Raw genomic sequence first — 6,141 nt, 5'->3', positions numbered from 1 at the left:
GCAGTATCACTTCCCTGGACCTAGACACTATGCTCCTGTTGATGCAGGCCAAAATCCCATTGGCTTTTTTTGCCGCCACATCACATTCCTGGCTCATGTTGTCCACGAGGACTCCAAGATATTTTTCACACATACTGCTCTCAAGCCAGGCATCCCTCATTCTGTATCTTTGCATTTCGTTTTTCCTGCCAAAGTGGAGTATCTTGCATTTGTCCCTGTTGAACTTCATTTTGTTAGTTTTGGCCCATCTCTCTAATCTCCTGTAGTTTTCACCTGTATCTATGGCAGGCATCCTCAGAGGTTGCGATGTCTCTGAGGATGCCTGCCATAGATACAGGTGAAAAATCAGGAGAGAATGCTTCTAGAACATGACCATACAGCTTGAAAAATCTACCACAACCTGATGATTCCATGAAAGCCTTCGACAATATACAGTATGCTCTGAAATTATTCCTTTTGGTTCTTTTCAGCAATGCCTCTCAGGCATACTTAGATATCAATGGGGATCCTCACCTTCCCATCTATTAACAACTTCTAAACTATTCCTTTAAAAAAAAAGAACAGAAAAGAAAAATCATTAAGCTCTCCCAGTGCCAGTAGCTAATTGCAACAAATGTACATTTAGGAAAATAAACCCAACTTTTTAATTTGAAACAGTGCGAAAACCTTTCTGACTTTGTGGAATTGTTTGCCTTTCCTAAGTTGTCATGCTGATTCTCAAAGTGCCTTCGTTACTCCGATAATAGAGGCAACAAAAGATAATAACCAACTTTCTTTTTCTTGGAGAATCGCCAGCTTTTGAACGTACATATCTTAATTGTCCAGACAGTTTTGAGACTCTCTCAATTTCACATTAGACATTTAAGAAGTCAGCATATTTTTTTTGTACTGAAGGGCTTTGACGATTAATGATTGTCCTACTTTGGAACAAGGCTGTGTTTTCTGGAAGCTCAACTTGCCTGTTGCAATTTCTTTGCTCACTCCGTCTCTCCTGACACTTGGGTTCCTGGCTCACTTTCTTGAATCAGCTGTATTCAAAATAGTGTGATGTGATGTATTCCCTTGCTTGCAATCCATGGTGCCTTACTACCTCATCAGATAGGCTCATTTCCCTGTGGTACAATGCTTGCTCTCCCATTTCCCAATGAAGCCCGTTACATGAAACATGTATACTTTTGGTTGGGCTCCATTGGGAAAGGGGAGAGAATTGGAATAGTGTGTCCTTGTTGGTTCTCCTGGATTTTTAGAGACTTTTGACGATGATGTTGGGCATCACAGTTGAAGGGAGATGTTGACAAGCTGGAATGTGTCCAGAGGGAGGCAATTAAAATGATCAAGGGTCTGGAGAACAAGCCCTATGGGGAGCAGCTTAAAGAGCTGGGCATGTTTAGCCTGTAGAAGAGAAGACTGAGAGAAGACATCCACCTGCTTCTGTCAGAGGGATCCATTGTTCTTTTCCAAGGATAGTTTATCACAGTTTCCAACAGACGTTCTTCTCTTCAGCTGAAAAGTTGCATTGAGACAAAGGCCACTGTAACCTTCTTGGACCATCAAAAGAAAAAGAAGTGTTTGCTTCAGGAGAAGGGCATTATGCCAAAACTGTATGGTTGAAAAATACAGCAAACGCAAGGCTAGAAGGAAGAATCTTCTTATGTTAGCGTAGGCCTCTGGAAATATGCTAGTGGTATTTTCTAGGCCTGGGCGGTTTCGTTTCGTTAATTCGTAATTCGTTAATAATTTGTTAATTTTTCCAATTACAAAACGATAACGAACCATTCTGGAGCAATCATTAAAAAAAACGAATTTTTAAACACGTTTTGTAAATGCTTCGTATTTCGTTATTGTATTCGTTTCGTTATTGTTCTGAGGTCGTTTCGTTATTATTTCCGCATGCCTGGGCCAGTTTTATGGTTTAATTAGTGAAAAAAAATTATAATATCACACCAACAGTCAAGAACAGAGGGAGAGGGAAGCTTCAGAAGTTTTTGGAGGTTTTTTAGCGTATTTCGCGGTCGCGTCCGCCATTAACGAATCGATTCGTTATTGTTTCGGAAATCGATTCGTTAATTTTTTACCATTTACGAAATTTCGTAAATATCGAACTTTTTAAAAGGAAAATTTTGTAATTATTTTAAATATCAAAATAAAAAAACCCCCAAATACAAATCGATTTTAGAAACAAATTTTTGCGTTGTTACCCAGGCCTAGTATTTTCCCCCACAGAGCATTTCATCAACAGGAGCAACTGGAGCTCTCAGCCTGACTGGCTATTATTGGTCGGGTGTCCAGGTGGATGTTCTCGAGATGACTGCTCTCTCCATGGAGCTGTAAGGTATTCCTGGCTATCAGCTCTTTGGCCATCAGTGTGAAGACCTCAACAATGTTTTAGGCCTCCTTGGCTGAAGTCTCCAGCACAGCTAAAAGACCATGTTTCTTGGCTAGCATGCAAGCATTTTCAAACAGCACTTGCCGCTTGTCTGCTTAATCCGCCTTGTCCCCAATCACCATTAGAACCAGATTAGCAGCACCGAATTTTTCAATCTCATGAATCCAATGAGGAATAGATTCAAAAGTGGACTGTCTGGTCATATCATAGGCAAGGATAGCTCCATGGGCACTACGATAATAACTTTGGGTTATTGTCCGGAAGCGTTCTTGGCCAGCTGTATCCCACATCTGTATCTTGACCTTTTTGCCATCAATCTCAAGTGGACGCACTGTGAAGTCTACCCCAATAGTATTCTGTTGCTTTGCATGGTATTGTCCTGACTTGAACCGATGGACCATGCAGGTCTTTCCCACATTCGAGTCTCCAATCAGAATGATCTTGAACAAACTTGTGCGCCAGCTGTGCCTGTACCTTGGGAAGTCTGACTTGGCCACGGTAGTCCACGCTCTGGTTACATCCCGCCTAGACTACTGCAATGCTCTCTACGTGGGGTTGCCTTTGAAGACGGCTCGGAAGCTTCAACTAGTCCAACGCTCGGCAGCCATGATTCTAACAGGAGCGGAACGCAGGGAGCATACAACCCCCCTGTTGTGCCAACTCCACTGGCCACCGATTTGCTACCGGGCTCAATTCAAAGTGCTGGCGTTGACTTTTAAAGCCCTAAACGGTTCCGGCCCAAGCTACCTGTCCGACCGCATCTCGGCCTATGAACCCACCAGGATATTGAGATATTCCGGGGAGGCCCTGCTCTCGATCCCGCCAGCCTCACAAGCACGGCTGGCAGGGATGAGAGATAGGGCCTTCTCGGTCGTGGCTCCTCGGCTGTGGAACGCCCTTCCCACAGACATTAGATTAGCACCATCTCTAATGGTATTCCACAAAAAAGTAAAGACCTGGTTATTTGTGCAGGCGTTCGAATAATTTAGTGCAATGATTGGTAATGACATAGGAATGGAACAATGGATGACGAATCTGGATCATGTTTTTCAGTGATGAGACGCTAGTGAATGGTTATTATAGTAATTGTGTACTAACTGTGTATTAGATTAGGTTGTTAACTGTTTTTTATATTGGTGCATTGAATTTTGCTGTTGCCTGTGTGCTGTGAACCGCTGTGAGTCGCCTCCGGGCTGAGAACAGCGGTATAGAAGTAAAGTAAATAAATAAATAAATAAGTAGTCAAAGTCCTCATCCACCTCTGTGTCGGAGAAAGCCATGATCCTGCTTCCTGACCGATTCCTTGACTTGGTTCTTCTTTCCATGCATTGTAGGTTTAGCTCATTCTTTCTCACGACATACATAGCTACAACTGTCTAGTAGTAAGATGGGTTGCAAACTGATGGAGAGGAGACATGATAGCCATGTATAAATATGTGAGAGGAAGTCATAGGGAGGAGGGAGAAAGTTTGTTTTCTGCTACCCTGGAGAGGTGGAATAATGTCTTCAAACTATAAGAAAGGAGATTCCATCTGAACATTAGGAAGAACTTCCTGATTGTGAGAGCTGTTCAGCAGTGGAACTCTCTGCCCCAGAGTGTGGGGGAGGCTCCTTCTTTGGAAGCTTTTAAACAGAGGCTGGATGGCCATCTGTCAGGGGTGCTTTGAATGCAATATTCCTGCTTCTTGGCAGGGGATTGAACTGGATGGCCCATGAGGTTGCTTCCAACTCTATGATTCTATAACTCTATGATTCTATATCTAACTAGCTGTCCCCTGCCACGTGTTGCTGTGGCCCAGTCTGGTGATCTGGAAAATAAAGTAATGGTTTCTAATAAATGCAATTCCTTTATGCTTGTGGGTAAACAGTATTCCTTGTTGTTTATGGGTCAGTGTTGATGTGGAGATTGTTTGGTTTGCCTACTCTGGAACATGCAACATATCATTGTCCTTCTTTAGGGGTCCCTTTCAAATCTGTGATACTATATCTCTGTGTGCGTGAATCATATCTATCTATCTATCTATCTATCTATCTATCTATATCTATGGCTGGATGGCTCTTTGTCAGGAGGACTTTGATTACGTTTTCTTGCCCTGATGAAGGGAGTTGGATTGGATGGCCTTCAGTATTTTCTGTTGTTATGATGGGTTCTGTGTGGGAAGTTTGCCCCGATTCTGTCGTTCGTGGGGTTCAGAATGCTCTTTGATTGTAGGTGAACTATAAATCCCAGTAACTACAACTCTGAAATGTCAAGATTCTATTTTCCCCAAACTCTATCTGTGTTCATATTTGGGCGTATTGAGTGCTTGTGCCAAGTTTGGTCCAGATCCATCATTGTTTGAGTCCACAGTGCTCTCTGGATGTAGGTGAACTACAACTCCCAAACTCAAGGTCAATGCCCACCAAACCCTTCTAGTGTTGTCTGTGGGTCATGGGAGTTCTGGTGCCAAGTTTGATTCAATTCCCTCGTTGATGGAGTTCAGAATGCTCTTTGACTGTAGGTGAACTATAAATTCCAGCAACTACATCTCCCAAATCTTTTGAGTGATGGTCACTCCTTGTGTTGTGAGACGCTTTCTTGCCAAATTTGGTGTGATTTCGTTCATTGGTTCTTTTGTTTTTAAGGAACTCATTATGCACAGAGCATTTATATATATATAGATTCATGACTCTTCACAGAAATAGAGGAAATAGAGGGAGAAAATGTGGATGCCGTGACAGACTTTGTATTTCTAGGCGCAAAGATTACTGCAGATGCAGACTGTGGCCAGGAAATCAGAAGACGCTTACTTCTTGGGAGGAGAGCAATGTCCAATCTCGATAAAATAGTAAAGAGTAGAGACATCAGACTGGCAACAAAGATCCGCCTAGTAAAGCCATGGTATTCCCTGTAGTAACCTACGGATGTGAGAGCTGGACCTTAGGGAAGGCTGAGCAAAGGAAGATAGATGCTTTTGAACTGTGGTGCTGGAGGAAAGTGCTGAGAGTGCCTTGGACTGCGAGAAGATCCAACCAGTCCATCCTCCAGGAAATAAAGCCCGACTGCTCACTGGAGTGAAGGATACTAGACACAAAGTTGAAGAACTTTGGCCACATCATGAGGAGACAGCAAAGCCTAGAGAAGACAATTATGCTGGGGAAAGTGGAAGGCAAAAGGAAGAGGGGCCGACCAAGGGCAAGATGGATGGATGGCATCCTTGAAGTGGCGGCAATGTGATGTGGCGGCAAAAAAAGCCAATGGGATTTTGGCCTGCATCAATAGGAGCATAGTGTCTAGATCTAAGGAAGTAATGCTACCCCTCTATTCCGCTTTGGTTAGACCACATCTGGAATATTGTGTCCAATTCTGGGCACCACAATTCAAGAGAGATATTGACAAGCTGGAATGTGTCCAGAGGAGGGCGACTAAAATGATCAAGGGTTTGGAGAACAAGCCCTATGAGGAGCGGCTTAGGGAGCTGGGCATGTTTAGCCTGAAGAAGAGAAGGCTGAGAGGAGATATGATAGCCATGTATAAATATGTGAGAGGAAGCCACAGGGAGGAGGGAGCAAGCTTGTTTTCTGCTTCCTTGGAGACTAGGACGCGGAACAATGGCTTCAAACTACAAGAGAGGAGATTCCATCTGAAAATTAGGAAGAACTTCCTGACTGTGAGAGCTGTTCAGCAGTGGAACTCTCTGCCCCGGAGTGTGGTGGAGGCTCCTTCTTTGGAAGCTTTTAAGCAGAGGCTGGATGGCCATTTGTCAGGGGTGATT

The 6,141-nt window shown here is 43.5% G+C and overlaps 1 pseudogene; it reads right to left on the bottom strand.

Annotated features, from left to right (window-relative positions):
* Positions 1–2,232: 2,232 nt before the first annotated feature.
* On the bottom strand, positions 2,233–3,750 carry LOC137097543 (ras-related protein Rab-19-like; annotated as a pseudogene).
* Positions 3,751–6,141: the final 2,391 nt, after the last annotated feature.

The sequence above is a fragment of the Anolis sagrei genome, chromosome 8 (genome assembly GCF_037176765.1).
Source record: "Anolis sagrei isolate rAnoSag1 chromosome 8, rAnoSag1.mat, whole genome shotgun sequence".
Lineage (NCBI taxonomy): Eukaryota > Metazoa > Chordata > Lepidosauria > Squamata > Dactyloidae > Anolis > Anolis sagrei.
The sequence above is the reverse complement of the archived record's forward strand: the minus strand, read 5'-3'. Positions and strand labels throughout refer to the sequence as shown.